The sequence below is a fragment of the Mus musculus genome, chromosome 8 (genome assembly GCF_000001635.26).
Source record: "Mus musculus strain C57BL/6J chromosome 8, GRCm38.p6 C57BL/6J".
In the NCBI taxonomy this organism is placed as follows: Eukaryota; Metazoa; Chordata; class Mammalia; order Rodentia; family Muridae; genus Mus; species Mus musculus.
Window position 1 is genome coordinate 78604819 of NC_000074.6, and position 16804 is coordinate 78621622.

Here is a 16804-nt window from a genome sequence, read left to right on the forward strand (position 1 = left end):
AATTAACACATGTATGGAGTAAACAGTGTTGCCATAGCATGCTGAGCTTTCTAGGAGGCTTTCTGTTCTGAGATAGAGAGTCCAATAGAAGTTAATACCACCTAATGTATGTCACTCTGTAAGCCACAAAGTGGTGATGATGATCTTAGTAGACCAAAGTGCTGTGTACTCTTTGTTTTTTGTTTGTTTGTTTTTTTGGTTTCTTTTTTGAGACAGGCTTTCTTTGTGTAGCCCTGGCTGTAATGGAACTCAGTCTGTAGACCAGGCTGGCCTTGAACTCAGAAATCTGCCTGCTTCTGCCTCTGGTGGGATTAAAGGCGTGTGCCACCACACCCGGCTGCTGTGTACTCTTTATGAGGCTTCTGGAAATTAAAAAAAAATCCTGAGGACTTAGGATCTTCTATACAGTAGTGTACACTCTTCTAGCTACTTTCGGGAATGGGTGCCTTTCTTCTCTCATAAGTCAACAGGAAGTAGATAATTGGTGATCTTGATGGTCATGTTGAGTCCCTGGCAGTTTTCTTCTTTCTGCTCTGCTGTAGTCAGCTGTTGGCCTCTTATTCTTATTCTTGTTGACCTCATGTGACTACTGTGGCATTAAACAGTGTCTCATTATTCATGAAAGAGTATGTGGGTTGTTGTTGGTGGGGGGGGGGAGGGGACAAGGCTTTGCTAGTAAGCTGTCTTGTTAGCTCTCTTCATGAGTCAACTAGGATTTCAGGAGGCTCTTGAAGCAGCTCCTAATATTAGATAAGAGTTGAATCCCAGGATCATAGTTGCCATAGGAAAGGGAAGGGGGAAGTTGGGTGACTGCTACCTTGATGATGGTGGTGGGTGTCACAGGTGATTGAATATGTCTAAACACATCAAGTTTTATACATTAAATATGGGAGGTTCTTTAAATAGCAATTTTACATTCATATATTTTGTTTCTGAGTAGTGAAACTATACTGGAAAGAGGGTCAGAGCTAAAATGTCAACCTGGTCTTCAGATTCACTGATAGCTGTGTGTCTGCATGCTCTGGGTTTTCCTGGTCTTATTGGCAGGGAAAATGGGAGGTGGGAAGGGACCATCATCAAAGAGGATGAGGTTAAAATGAGAGACAAGATAGCATAGCAGACACACGAAGGGCAGTCCTAGGACTGGACACCAGTCAGGTCCATAAGTCAAGTTCTCTGGCAGCTCACTAGGTCTTCAGGGTAGTCAACAGGACACCATTTGTGTGCTACCTATGCCAGACAGGGGCCCATCGGCTGTTCCCCGAAAGGTGTCAATAAAGAGTTTCTGGATCAGAATATAGTGCTTCAGTCTTCATGGACACAGTAAGCAAATGCCGGCCCTAAGGTAGAAATGGGAAATTAGTCCATGTATTAGGTATTACCAGTAGTCTATTAGATACATTTTTTTAAAGCAAAATAAAATCTGAAGTTGCCATAGAACTCTTTAGCTTAGATGCTTGAAATCTAAAACTTTTATTCAGAATTTATTCTGTAATTATATGTAGGTGATTTAGTTATTTGTTGGTAGAGAGAGGCACTGCAGCTTCTTCGAGTTTTCAAAGATTAAAGATTAAGGCATTATTGAATGCTAACTACTGCATACTCGAAGCAGTTTTTCAGATCTTCTGAACAGTTTAGGGATACCACAGTCCCCGAGTTGCCATGATGTGATTGTCTGTTTTCCCAGGAACCCCCTTTTACTGTAGAATCACCTTGCAGTGTGTAGTACATATCACTGAGAGCTTTGGGAAAAGTCATACTTTTCTTCCCCAAATTTATTTGTTCCCAAATCCACAAATTTAGGTATCTTCTTAAAGAATGCAAAATACATGAGCAAAGTTCTGCATTGTTTCAGAGGTGACACTGGCAGGGAGCCATGCTCCCTCTGGATCACACAGAATTGAGAACAAATTAGTAAAGATAATGGACTAATTGTTCACTAGTCCTTCCATAACTTGAATATACAAGATATTTGATCATTTGTCTAAGTAGGCTTATAATTACAACAAAATATATATGATACACAAGATACAGGCAGATAAAAAGAACTTTTTCCCTCTATTTTTTCAAACAATCCTCAGTTCTTTGTTGTCTTTAAGTTGCTTCTGTCCTGAGATGTATGTGTTTAAATCATTTCCCCAGTGGATGAAACTGACAGTGATTTCACATGGATTTCCTGCCTGTAACTGTCTCAAATCTCATTTTTATCAGGACTCTGAATCTTAGTCTTGGTAGCACTCAAAAAGCCAGTGCCCTCAGGACATGTCATTCTTGCGGCTGCCAGTTCATCCAGAGAGGAGGAAGTGACATCAGAGGACTCGGAACTAGTAGGACTCTTTGGTCTAGAAAGTGAGAATCTCCAGGCGTGGCGTGCTGTATCTCCAGTCGCAGCCCTAGAAGGCAGAGGCAGGAATTAGAAGCTATCCTGGGCTACGTTGTAAAACCCTGTCTCAAACAAAGAGAGACAAGGAGGGAGGAGGGAAAGGAAAAAAGTCTCTTAGATCGTGAATAATGTAAGTGCGGAGAATGCGGATTCAGACAATGGATCTAGAGAGAGGAAGTAGTGTTCTGAAAATCTGGAAACGTTAAATATAAAATGTCCACATAAAAACAGGAACCTAACGTTGCACAGGTATATGTTCTGCAGAGGCAAGAGGCAGCTTTGGGCAGGTGCTCCTTAACGACTCCTGGTGTGCTGACCACACACTTCCTTACTTTCCCCCATTTCTGTGTGGCGCTCGCTAGTAGCAGAAACTTTCACAGGTTAGATGAGAAGGATATGACCCAAAAGTCAAACCCAGGGTTGTTTTCAGTGAAACATAGAGAAAACTGTCAATAACCTAAATTGCTTCAGTGCCTCACTGGAGACCACGCCTCCTGTTTAATCTTTGAACTGATGCTTCTGTCAGTGCACCCTCTCTGTACCAGACAATTTTAGACTTCGAATTCACGCAATAAAGAAGAAATATATGAATGAAGGTGATTTTTTTTTCATTTTCAATAATAAACAAGTCTTGAGAGTAAGTAAGGAAAAAATTCCTATTCCTGTAGAAAAATGATCAAAAATGAGTCGTAAGTAATCACTCACAGGAAAAAAAATAGCAAACCTGTAGAAGTGTCTGTAGAAATAAATGACCATGTTTCTGTCTAGGAGATTCTGAAACTTAAGACACACAAGACCCATAGGACAATGAATAAATATAGAAATATTGGGTATGTAGTCTTTAGTTATGAATTCACTGTAGAATGTCCCTCACAGGTCCAAAGTTTTTGTTTTGTTTTTTTTCAAAGTTTTTTTTAAAAGATATGTTTTGTTTATTTTATTTTATTTTTTTATGAATATGAGTACACTGTAGCTGTCTTCAGACACACCAGAAGAGGGCATTGGATCCCATTACCATGTGGTTGCTGGGACTTGAACTCAGGTCCTTTGGAAAAGCAGTCAGTGCTCTTAACCCCTGAGCCATGTCTCCAGCCCCCTCAGATCCAAGTTTTGAACATGTGGTTTCAAAACAGATATTGGCACTGCTTGCAAACTTTTAGGGCACTGAGTCTAGGGTAGGCCTTTGAAGGTTATAGCTGTCCCCAGTTTGGATCTATCAATTTCTTTCATATGAAGAAGTAGCAAACCTTGATACTAAGGATGGAGTTGGAGCCATGCCTTCCCTGCATGATGGACCATGAGCTAGTATAAACAAGCATAAAAATAATTAATATAGAAAATGGGTACCAAGAAGTAGGATCATTGCTGCGATGAACCTAAAGATTAGAATTATAGGCTTTTGCAACTATCTTACAGGCAGATTGTGGAGAAATTTGGTGCTCCAAGCTAGAGTAGACTTATAATTGTGTAAGCTGAGAATAACGGACATTTTGGTGAGATTTCAGAAGACTGGTATGCTGACAGTCGTGCAGGCGGTGAAGGCCTGCTCGTGAGGCTCCAGACAGGAATAAATACTCTACCAAGGAGAGCTAATGTACTGGATGGAATAAATTTCAAAACAACATAACATTCAGGTTGTAGCCCAGTTGTTTCAGGCTGCTTTTAAACAGATTTATAGTGAAAACTCAGAGAAAAGTAGAGTGGAAATTGTAGGAAACATACAATTTGAAGAAGGAGCTTGAACAGGCAATGTGGTGATATTTTTTTCTTAAAAAAGAGATTATTATTTAAGAGAAATAGTGAACTCCACATTTGGACAATTGGAAAGTGGCTTAAAGGTAAGACATTTCCCATCAAAGACTTCAGGGTATAAGCTAAGAGCTCATGTATAAGACTTTCTTTTGAAATTAGAGTGCCTTTGAGATGGAAAGGTGGGGGAGGGTTACTGTCTAGGAAAGTATTTTCCCTTGGGTCAGCCAAGAAGGCCCCTAGAGGCTTAGAGGCAGCTACAGCTACAGGCTGAGGACAGTTGGCTAAGAAGTGATTTTGTTGCTGTGATAAATCTGTGTAGCCAATTGTATCTCAAGCTAGTTACAGAGCTTGGTGTTGTCCACATGCTGCTAGACTTAGAAGCATGCAGAACATAAAAGTTGTGGCACCATGCAGGTTGGAACAGAACTTGCAAAGAAAACCAGGAAGAACAGGCTGGGTGTGGCAGGGTCAGACCCCTCTCCTGGAGCTCCTGAGCTCCTGTGCCAGTGTGAAGGGGGATGTCTAAGTTGCCCTGGAGGTCACAGGATGTTCGAGATCACAGGAATGTGGAATGGGAAATCTGCAACGTAAAAGCAGGCACGAAGGAGATAAGGCCCGGGAGAAGGGCTGCATATGCTACAGTTATTCAGCCCATTGGGGGGGCGGGGTTGTAAGACCCGAAAAGCCTTACGTCCGGGATGTCCCACTCACAGAGACACAGAGACGGAGATCGATGCAAACAGCAAGAGGTTTATTAATCCACCATGCTGGGGTCGTTCTGAAATTGGGATAGAAGTGATCCCGAGTAGCTAAAACACACACCTTTTATACATCTTGGGGGCAGTTTATCATTGGTTAACCTTTAGGGACATTAAGTGCAGACTTAAGGACCAGAGACATTGTGTGGGCTTTTCTATACAATCAGAGAACTATCTCTTGGCACACCTTGCAGTGAGGCAAATTCTGGGAAAAGAACACAAACTTTTTACAACCGTGGTCATTTTGAGCTACCACGAATCTTACAGGGGCTTCCTATGACTCCTGGTTAATGTTTTTCCTACTGGGTTTGGCCTTGCTTTTGTCTCCTTTTCATGTATCTCCTCTCTTTATCCTTTTGGGATGGGAGTGTTCACTATACCACTGTATATTGGCACCATATATATTTTGGTTTGTTTGTTGGTTTGTTTGTTTGTTTTATAGGCTTTTATAGCTGAGAGCTAGCCTTGAGTCTCAGAAGGGACTTAAAACTTCTTTTTAAAAAAGATTTATTTATTATTATATGTAAGTACACTGTAGCTGTCTTCAGAAGCACTAGAAGAGGGCATCAGATTTTATTACAGATGGTTATGAGCCACCATGTGGTTGATGGAATTTGAACTCAGGACCTTTGGAAGAGCAGTCAGTGTTCTTCACCGTTGGAGCCATCTCTCTAGCCCCAACTTAAAACTTCTTAACAATGTTGAAAGCGTTAAAACGTTGGAGACTTTTGAAATTATGAGTGTATTTTGCATTTTGAGTAGCTACGTGGTTTTGGGGGACTAAAGATCAAATGTTATGTCTGAATCTCAAATGCCCTCCACCCACTTGTGTGTAGTTTCCAGCTAGTGGTTCTGTTTTGAAAGGTTATTGAACCTGTGAAACATGAATCCTACATGACAGGATATATACCGCCAGAGGCAAGCCTTGGAAAGTTCTACCTTCTTCCCACCCCTCATTATGTCCCCCAGCTTTGTGCTTCCTGGTCCAAGCTTCATGAATACAGCCATCGTCATGCAGTCCCACCATTATAGTAAGTGACTGTGACTGTCTGAAACCATGGGCCCAAATAAACAAGCTATCTTGTCACAGCAACAAGAATAGTTAACTAACCTGGATGATAGGGCTCAAGGGTAGGTGGGGACAGACGAAGGGTAATGGAAGTCTGGTTTCTCACTATTAGAGAAATCAACGGTGCTGTTAACTCTTGCTTATTGGGCTTCAGTGGTCACTGAACTCAACCATTCCTGAAGTGGCGGCCCTGCTTCTGTGCCAATCCTGATAAAATCCTAGGTTGACACCTAGCTATGCTAATCTCTGAGGAACCACCTTGGAGTGGTCCACCAGACTCTCCCAACTTCTTTCCGATTTTTAAATGTACCTTGTTTTTTACTCTCCTTCAACTAATGTCTGTCTAGATTCTTTGTAGCAGCCAGCACTGCCCTGTTAATCTCTCTCTCCCTGCCTCCCTCTGTGGCAGTGGCTTACACCACGTCTTCCACCCTGACCACAGCCACATCGACTGTCTTTCCCCACACACTCTGTGCCCAGTTCCTCCACAAGGCTTCTTCATCAGGCTGTTGCTTTAGACTCGCTCTTTTTCCCTCAGATCCTCATGAGGTGGTCTTCTCCTGGTCACTCAGATGCCGGTTCTCGTGGTAGCTTCTTAGCAGCTTTCCCTGTGTACCTTTCTGGTACTTTCAGCTGAATTTTCCTTAATGTCTTCTCAACAAAATTGCAATAATCAAAAGGTGCCTTATTTATTCCTTCATAGTTTGAGAGGGCAGGTCCTTGTCTGGCATTTCCCCTCCTGTACCTTCTCTGCTTACACTGTTTCTGGCCTGTCGTGCGCTAAATATCTGTAGAGCAAATGAACCCTTTCTCAGGGCTCAGCCTCTGGGGCTGGGAGTCTCCAGCAGGCAGCCTAGTTCTCATGTTCTCCCTTTGCTTGCCGTGGCTTTCTTGTGTCTCCCTCTTTTTTTCCAAGATAGACTTGTCTTTTGTCTCCATCTTTAGCAAACCGCATTTCATCTTACCACCGTTTCTTCTCTGAACTCTAATACTGGCAGCATGCTTTGCTCTATCAGCCCATTTCCCATTATAACAGATTAACAGGCATCCTGATCACCAGCCCGATGCTTGCCTCCTTTTCTTACAAGAGATGTCCACTGTTGGGAGGAAGAGGATTTATGACAGCCTCTTCTTTGGTGTTTCTGGCTGTTATGATCTTGGTCTTTTTCTGACTTCTTTTGTGGTAAAGAATCTCTTCTATGCTTTCTTTTCTCTTTACATCTTCAAACCACCAAAAAAAAAAAAAAAAAAAAAAGAACCCAAGACATTTAAACTCTTGGCTTTTTTTTTTAATTTGTTGCACATATATATGTATGTGTGTGTGTGTGTGTATGTACAAGTATACAAGTAAGTATGTGTACCAGGGACCCTCTCTAAGTGGCTCTATTTTGTCTTATTTTCTATTTCTTTGTCAAAGTAAGTGTCAAATTATAGGACACAGACTCTTGATGAGAGACTTATCTGTGTTTTTCACTACGTAATAGAATCTTTTCTCCTCACGTCACCCACCAACAATTGGCTACCAGTACATGCCCACATATTTTCAGGAATTTCAGGGTAATCTTAAGAGGTTTGTGTTCTGATTGGGTCACATGGCAGAAAATACTGATGTTACATCAATGACTTCCCTTGTTCCTATTTTGTCTTTTGTTTTGTTTTGTTTTGTTTTTAGCTTCTACTCCCTACTGGAGCGCTCTTGAGAGTGTTCTTCTACTTTTAAAGCCACACTAGGGTTATTCTCCGTAATATAATTGCCTTGGCATCCTGAGGCAGTTTTTTGTTTGTTTAATTTAGGTTTTGGTTTTTTTGAGACAGGGTTTCTCTGTGTGGCCCTGGCTGTCATGGATATCACTCTGTAGATCAGGAGTGGACTTGAACTCAAAGAGATCCCCCTGCCTCTGCCTCCGGAGTACTGGCTGATAGTCTTTTATTTGTTCTTCAGCAACTCATAGAGCTGACAGATCAGCACTGCTTCAGTGTGAATGCAGTGGTAAAGACAGAGCTCTGTGGGTCAGCCCCATATCTGCCTTGAACTTGGGATACTTGAGAAGTGGGTCAGAAGTCCCAAGAATCAGTGTGCGGCGGGGAAAAGCTTCCTGCTTCCCAGCTCACCCTGATGCAGACCATATACCATATACCAGACCATATACCATATACCAGACCATATACCATATACCAGACCATATACCATATACCAGACCATATACCATATACCAGACCATATACCTGTATTCAAGCTCCTGTGGTGAAGATAAGGGACGTTATCTGTGGTCAGCTCTGTGCATTATTTGGGTGTGTTCTAACACAGGCAGTGGTCAGCTGTATGTACTATGGGACTGTGCTCTAACACAGGCAGTGGTCAGCTGTATGTACTATGGGACTGTGTTCTAACACAGGCAGTGGTCAGCTGTATGTACTATGGGACTGTGCTCTAACACAGGCAGTGGTCAGCTGTATGCATTATGGGACTGTGTCTAACACAGGCAGTGGTCAGCTGTATGTACTATGGGACTGTGTTCTAACACAGACAGTGGTCAGCTATATGTACTATGGGACTGTGTTCTAACACAGGCAGTGGTCAGCTGTATGCATTATGGGACTGTATTCTAACACAGGCAGTGGTCAGCTGTATGCATTATGGGACTGTGTCTAACACAGGCAGTGGTCAGCTGTATGTACTATGGGACTGTGTCTAACATTGGCTATGGTCAGCCCTGTGAACTATCGGGGCTGTGTTTTCTCATTTATCTTCTGAAATTCTTGGTGGCTTTGCCACAGCTTGTGGTTGTGAAGTTGGAAAAAAATTCCCAGATGTCTGAAAACTTTTCTGACATTATTTGAGTTGACAAATAGTGGCCTTGCCTCAAAATGAGTATTATTTAATCCACAGTAAACCATCTTTTAGTTCTTACATCAGTCTTGACTTTATTAAAGTCAAAAGTAATGTTTAGGGAGGATAAAATCATAAATATGATTCATAAATACTTAAAACAACAACAACAGCACTCCTGGTTGAATAGAAATCCCACTTAGAATTGTAGTTTATCATTTAAAGAAAAACTTCTGGGATTAAGGGTAAACCGGTTTTAGAAAAGAAATCAAATATTATAGAATTTGAAAACCTAATTTAGCATATATCAGATTAATGCCCTGTAAACTCCCTAAGTCTGAATTCAGCTGGCACTATGTCTGACTTAATTCTCCTGTTTATTTTCTTCTCTTTCTTTGGTTATTTGTGTCTAGATCTCAGTTACTTTTTCTTTTATGGGTTTAAACATTTACCAGTGATTTAGTAAGGGGCTTGTCCTTCCCTACTACCTTTTTCCCCAGCAAATTTTTGAGCAGGTAGTGGCTTGGAATTTTTCATGTGTGAAATCACCTTTTTTTGTAAGTATATACACAACCTCACAGTTTTACCGATGTACATATTTTTTACTTGCAAATAAGCAAAGATTTAAAATTTTGTACATAAACAGTAAAGTTGATAACGGCATTTTTATGTATTTGTATCCTAATGTGCTTTTTCTGTTTTAAAAATATGCTGTAGTTGATTGAAATAAATTTGATTTTGACTTGTGCCACACAATTGTAATTCCTTCAAACACATGTCACCATGCAGTATATTTACGGCAATGTCAGCAACAATCCTTCCTTTATTTAGAGTAATGTAATCTAAAACTATCAACCCTTTCCACTCTCATGAGCTTTTGGCTTTCATACTGGAATGCACAAAACGATTCATTTACGTAGAGTTTTTAGTGGAATATCCATCATAAGAAAGGTTGTGTTTAAATGTCCACCTTCCAGTGAGGTCAACTTTATGCCCAGCATCATCCTGTTTTCTGAGCCTTTTGAATGACATTGGTTTAATTAGTTATCCCTTTGTTTAAAATTTAAGATGATGGAGCCTGCCTGTGGTCCCAGAGTTGAGTCAGACAGTGACACAGTTGGGGAATATGTCACATGATACCAGAATCTACTTACTTTAGTAACATTCTTCAGGTATACATGAGAAGGATCCTTTTCAAAGGTGAGTCTGAGCCAGAGAGGAGGGATAAGTCATGGTGGAAAGATGGGATGTCAGGCCTATGGGGTATTCTGTAATGAGCATAATCCATGATTCATCACAACAAAAAGACTCTTCAGTCTCTCAAACTCAAAGCCTGTCTTGGCTTATGTATATGAAGACTCGCTAATGACTTCTATGAGTGCTGAGTTCTAAAAGATTCAAATCAAGCAAACAATAAGGAATAAAGAAAACAATAAAAACACAAATGGCATATGTAATTATTTACAAGTTAATTGGAAAGTCAAGATTGAAAATGCATAGAAATATTGACTAACCAAAGTAATAACATTCTAGGGAGGGATTCAAGCTGTACACTGCACATTCACCTGCTTTGATTTTCATCTAAATCAATTCATTTTGAACATGAGGGTATGTTTAATATATTGGGAAGAACGTATATTATCATTGAACTCCCCTCAGAGGTAGTCACAGTTCTCTGTTGGTGAACTGGACTGTACGTTTGCTGTGAGCAGTGTTGGAGACACAAGGGTTAGAGAGCCACAGCATGGAATGAGATGAGGAGTTCTCTGCCTCAGCCAATCTCTGCTTTAAAAAGTGAGACACATGGGGCTGGAGGGAGCACTGGCTGCTCTTGCAAAGGACCCCAGTTTGGTTCCCAGCACCCACATAGCAGCTGACAGCCATCCACAGCTCCAGTCTAGAGAATCCAATGCTCTCTTCCAACCCCTGTGGATACTGCAAGCATTTGATACACATATGTACATCCAGGCAAACACGCATACATGTAAAACAAGAATAAGTACATGTTTTAAAAAGTAGAATTGCCGGGCGGTGGTGGTGCACGCCTTTAATCTCAGCACTCGGGAGGCAGAGGCAGGCGGATTTCTGAGTTCGAGGCCAGCTTGGTCTACAAAGTGAGTTCCAGGACAGCCAGGGCTACACAGAGTAACCCTGTCTCGAAAAACCAAAAAAAAAAAAAAAAAAAAAAAAAAAAAAAGTAGAATCATATACGTATAAATGTATGAGGTCCAAGACATCAGAAGCTGTGTGAGTGAGGCAGTGAGGGACAGGGAGCTGATGCAGTGGTCCCTGGAGTAGACGACATTCAGAAGTGAGAGAGGAAGACAGCCAGCAGCAGTGGCTTTGTGGATTCTGACTAGAGAACAGATTTCTCTTTAAACATCCCTAATACCCAAAATTCACTAATGTCTGAGACATGTTTTAAAATATATACTCTCTACATTATTGTTATGAGTAGATATATGGAGAAATATGACCACAATGATAAGAAAGGGGAGTCAGAATGAATACATCTTTGAAACATTCCAAAATACATCTTCTCCATTTTTGTTGGATCACATGGTGCGTGCTTCTATATGCTCGTGTCTGGGCTTGGTTGGCTTTCTTAACTAATACACCACCAAAGAGAAAGTTATAGGGTTTTGTCTTTGAGGGAAGAAGAACTTTCTGAAGCAGTCTGCCTATTAAATTCTCTCTTTATAGTCAATATTTTTTGTTAAAACTAGGCACGGAATCATGAGCTCATCCAGTGTCCACTTTCCACACTAAAGTATACTCTCCAGAAAGGCAGGAGCCAGCTGTGCGCCAGGTGCCATGGAATGGGCTGTGCTGGGGCTGCAGGCCCAGCGTGCAGAGATGGACTGTGGAATGCGTCAGTGCTGCCGTGAAAATGCTGACTTAGGTAGTTGGTGGCTTGTCAGTTTTACTTGTCCCAAATATTTTTCATGATGTTGTAGAAAGGAAGAAGGTGAAACAAAACCTATTTTTGTTGTTGTTGTTGTTCTGAGAATAAATATTAATGAAGAAGGTTGCAGAAAAGAAGACTAAAAATAATGAAATTGGGCTCCCATTCATGCTGTGACCGCGGACCTGAGTAGAGACGGAGGGCTGACTTTCACCAGTCCCAAGGTCAGCGGAACTGACCTTCAGTACGAAGCAGAAGAACATTTGCTGTCAACTCTGATTAGGTTTTTCCAGTGATGCAGAGTAATGGTGCCTCAGTCCACATGCTAGGATTCTTGCAGTTATTGCAATCTTCTGTATGTTTTGGGGACAATCTTATCTTGACTATGTATAACATTTTGATGAGATTTTTAGATTAATTTATATGTGAAATTGGGATTAGGCACCATCCAGCCTGCTCTGTGAAAGCCACCCATGGCTAAATTTTCAAAACCTGCCCTAGATAGCCACTCTGATTGTAGGCCCTCAGTATAATAGGTTATAATGTGATACTACGTGGCCTTCACAAAAGACCCAGGCTCCATCTTTAAAACCTATTACACTGATTGCAGACATGTTTGGATTTGATGTAGGACTTTGTATTTTATAACATTTTAGCTTTCCAAATTAGCATTTGAATTATTAACACAATGCATCATAAGTTAGCCTTTCTCTGTGTCTGAGTTTCCCATAACCCATTCATTCCTCAGGAAACAGTTCTTCATCCTGTGCCCTTAGCACCAGCAGTCTACTCTTGAGCACTAGGTAGACAGTTGCATGATAGATTTAATCAAATATTGGGTGATATAAATGAGAATTTAGTACATAGGATATACCATTGGGTCTTCCAATATCAATAAACAGTGACCAAACACATTGTATTTGTTAGGGTTTTACTGCTGTGAGCAGATACCATGACCAAGGCAAGTCTTATAAAGGACAATATTTACTTGGGGCTGGCTTACAGGTTCAGAGGTCCATTATCATCAAGGTGTATATCATGCAGTGTAGCATCCAGATAGATGTGGAGCTGGAGGAACTGAGAGCTCTACCTCTTGTTCTGAAGGTAGCCAGGAGAAGACTGGCTTCCATGCAGCTAGGAGAAGGTCCTTAAAACCCACACCCACAGGGGCATACCTACTCCAACCAGGCCACACCTTCTAATAGTGCATTCCCTAGGCCAAACATATTCAAACCAGCACACACATATTCCTTGATTTGTTGTTTTGTTTTGTTTTTAAAGGAACTCATTTTCATATCTCTAAAAGGAAATACTATGTTTTTTTTTTTTTGTGAAAGCTCAATTTTAAAAGTTTATGAAAAAGCCAGGTGGTAGTGGCACATGATTTTAATCCCAGCACTTGGAAGGCAGAAGCAGGCAGATATTATCATTATTATTATTATTATTATTTCTCAGCTCTCTATGAGTTAGAGGCCAACCTGGTCTACAGAGTGAGTTCTAGGACAGCCAAGGATACACAAAGAAACCCTCTCTTAAAAACCAAAAAGAAAAAAGAAAAAAGAAAAAAAGTACTTAAAAAGTAGGGTATGGCCGGGCGGTGGTGGCGCACACCTTTAATCCCAGCACTCGGGAGGCAGAGGCAGGCGGATTTCTGAGTTCGAGGCCAGCCTGGTCTACAAAGTAAGTTCTAGGACAGCTAGGGCTATACAGAGAAACCCTGTCTTGAAAAACCAAAAAAAAAAAAAGTACTTAAAAAGTAGGGTGTGGGACCAAACACGAAGGAACTTTTAGTAGCTAGTAACTGTTAACAGCATGTTATTTAATTAACTTGGTTGTTGTTTAGCTAAATTTTGGTGGGTAAGAGGAAAGATTCAGGCTTGGGCTACTGAGCGGCTGCCTTTTGCATGGATAGTTAAGTAATGGCTTTATTTAGAAGAGAGAACTGCTTCTTCAGAAGGCCTGGGGCAGGATTCCTGGATGGTTTCAAAGAAGGAAAGGAAAGCCTCTGCTTCTCGAGAGGGTCTAGGGTAAGGCAGAGGCTGCAGGAGCTGCTGTGTCTGGAGACCTCATGGCCTTGGTAAAGAGGCTTTAAGGTTTAGTCTAAAGATTTCACCAGGGACCAAGGCATTTGATTGCAGACTAGAGCCAGTGTTCAGGCTTTAGTATGAGAACTACCTTAGAAGTTTCCATCAGGATCAGAGGATGCTGAGGATGTAGCTCATTGATAGGTGCACAGTGACTATGTGAGACCCTGGGTCTCAGTCACCAAAACCAAAATTCAAACAAACAGACTCCGCTACAGCTTAGCTTACCTCTGAAGGCACACGCCTAGGGAATATTAGTGGCTGGTTTTGCTAGTAGCTTTGCCGCGCCTGTACATGAAATAGTTTTTCAACAATAAACAGTGAATGGCATAATTGACCCTGCCGACATCCAGTTTTTCAGCAAATCTGAGGGTCATAGTTATGTGAGTGTGTGTATGTGTGTGTATTCCTGGATTTAGAGTGGTTATTCAAATGCTGAGGACAGAACCATACAAAAGGCAGATAAGTCCTGTCTTCTGCAAGTCAGTACGTTCTTTCTAAGGTCTTCAAACATCTTCAGCTCTAGTCAAGAGCAGCATTAAAAGCTCTCATTAAGTAAGTAAGTGTAATTAGAGAATTATGTCTTCACAGGGCATACTGCACCAAGAAGACTGCACACGTGCATACACACTATAGACACACTCACTTGCTCACTTACACACACACACACACACACACACACACCCCTTTCTCTATAAGGAAATGGCCAGCATGTTCTCTTTACTTCCTCTGGCCGTTCAGTCTCCATGTCTTTTAGGGAGTGGCATGTATACATCGGAGCGGAAGGAAATACAGCGCATTTACCAGTCAGTCCCTTTCATGTGTGAGGTGCCATGATTGTATGATGCTCAGTCTTCACTATCTATCTAACACCATCATGTTGTGTCTCAGACATTGTGAAGTGGCAGCAGGGCCCGGATTGTTCTGTGGATGAGCACAGCAGTTGCGCACATACACAAGAATAGATCACAGGGAACATCCCGCAGCTCCGTTTGCAGACATTGTATTTCCACCATGACAAAATTCCCACAAGAGGTTAAATTATTCACGCCTTGGAATCTGTGGGATTCAGCAGACAGGCTCAGTGTTATTGATAGCAAACTTTATCTCTCTTATTTCTGAGACACGTGATAGAGTAGGGAGACCCTCAAGTGACCAGAGTTAGTGTTTATACTAATTTTGCAGGGCTACTGGGCTTTTGACTTAATGTGTACAAAGACGATTTTTATCCCTCACAGCAGATTGGAAGCAGATAGAGGGAGAGAGAATTGGCACTAATTTATGAACCTTTCGGCCCTCTTGATTTGACACACCCTGTGAGGGCAAGGTGCTCTAATTACGCCTACTTCACCTAATGAGAGCTTTTAATGACAGTTACTGATTAGAAGTGGAGATGTTTGGGGACCTTCGAGAAGACATATTGACTTACAGAAGACAAGACTTCATCTGCCTTTTGTGCAGCTCAGGCCCTAGCAGTTGGCTAGCTACTTTGAAGTCCATCTCTGCACCTTGCTACAAGTGTCTGAGTGGACTCTACTGAGAAGCTGAGATACACTTTATTTCTCAGCTTCAGTGAGGTCAGAGAGGTCAGGAATTCTGTTTGCTTTTAGCAGCGTCTTTACGCTTTTTCTTCCTTGGTGATGGTCACATGGACTGTTCCTCCTTTTGGTAACAAGAATAACCCATAGTCCGGAACGCTCTTTTTAGAGACATTGATTTGAACTGTGGCAAATGGACCCCTGACATTGTTTTCCTCTTCACACATTTGCAGTATGCACATTGAGGGGGACACAGGACTGAGAGGTTAATGGCATATTGTATATAATATGCATATGAGAAGTGTAATGAAGACTGAGAAAGCCATGAAGGGACGAGCTGTGCCGTGCTCCCGACCACTGCAGCCTTCAGACACAGGGCTGCTCTGTGCCCTTCAGTGAAGTAGAAGGAAGTATTCCAGATGGTTTACCAGAAGGAAATGGAAAACATTTTGAGGAGGCAGATGTGTTTATTCTGACTTAAGATGTGTTCATGCATCCAAACAGTTCAATGGTACTACACAGTTTTGTACAACTGACTGATTTTGCTTTTGGTGTGTGTGTGTGTGTGTGTGTGTGTGTGTGTGTGTGTGTATGTGTGTATGTGTGTGTGTGTGTGTGTGTTTCTCAGACAGGGTTTGTCTGTCCTCAAACTCAATCTGTAGATCAGGCTGGCCTTTAACTCACAGATATCTGCCTGCTTCTGCCTCCTGTATGCTGGGACTAAGTGTGTATACCACCACCACCTGGTACTATGTACATATTGTAATTACCAATTAAAAATGTTTCAAACCAAAACAGCAGTAATTACTTGCTATGGTACTAAGAACATGCATTTACATAGACTCCATGTACTTTCTGGAGTAAGACAGAAATTGTCTTTGTATATTCAGATGGTATAGTATTTACTTCTCCTTTTATAATCACAAAGTTTCCCCATTATCCGACATCTTGACACTTTGCTGGCAGGATGAGCTATGTTGTTGTTGTTGTTGTTGTTGTTGTTGTTGTTGTTGTTGCTGTTGTTGCTGCTGCTGTTGTTTTGCCATGCAGCCCAGTCTGGTCTGACACTTCCTGGGAGGCCTGGCTGGTCTTGAACACATTAATCCAGACTGGTTGTGAATTCAATATTCTCTTACCTCTGCCTCCCAAGTGCTACTGTTGGAGTCATGTGCCCTGACTTCTAGCGGGATGATGTGCCAATCAATATGTGTCCTTTCTTGTTTCTATTTATTCACTTTAATAGAATAATCCTTCCTTTTCAAGTTGCATTCGTTTAAACTAAAACCTTTTTTGCTTTTATATTTTTCACCTTTATAACTATTATCATTATTATTAACTTTTGTGTGGTGTTTGTGACATATCTGTGTGGGCGTGGAGTCATTTCTCTTCTTTCAACTTTTCTTAGGCTCTGAGTTCAAACTGACATCCCCGTGTTTTTCATCCCAGCACTCAGGAGTCAGAGGCAGGCAGATCTCTGAGTTCGAG

At 41.4% G+C, this 16804-nt stretch overlaps 1 protein-coding gene across 12 annotated transcripts in view; it reads left to right on the forward strand.

Annotated features, from left to right (window-relative positions):
* Positions 1 to 16804, forward strand: part of Slc10a7 (solute carrier family 10 (sodium/bile acid cotransporter family), member 7) — a 224690-nt gene that overhangs the window by 95496 nt on the left and 112390 nt on the right. The gene's annotated exons all lie outside the window — the stretch shown is intronic.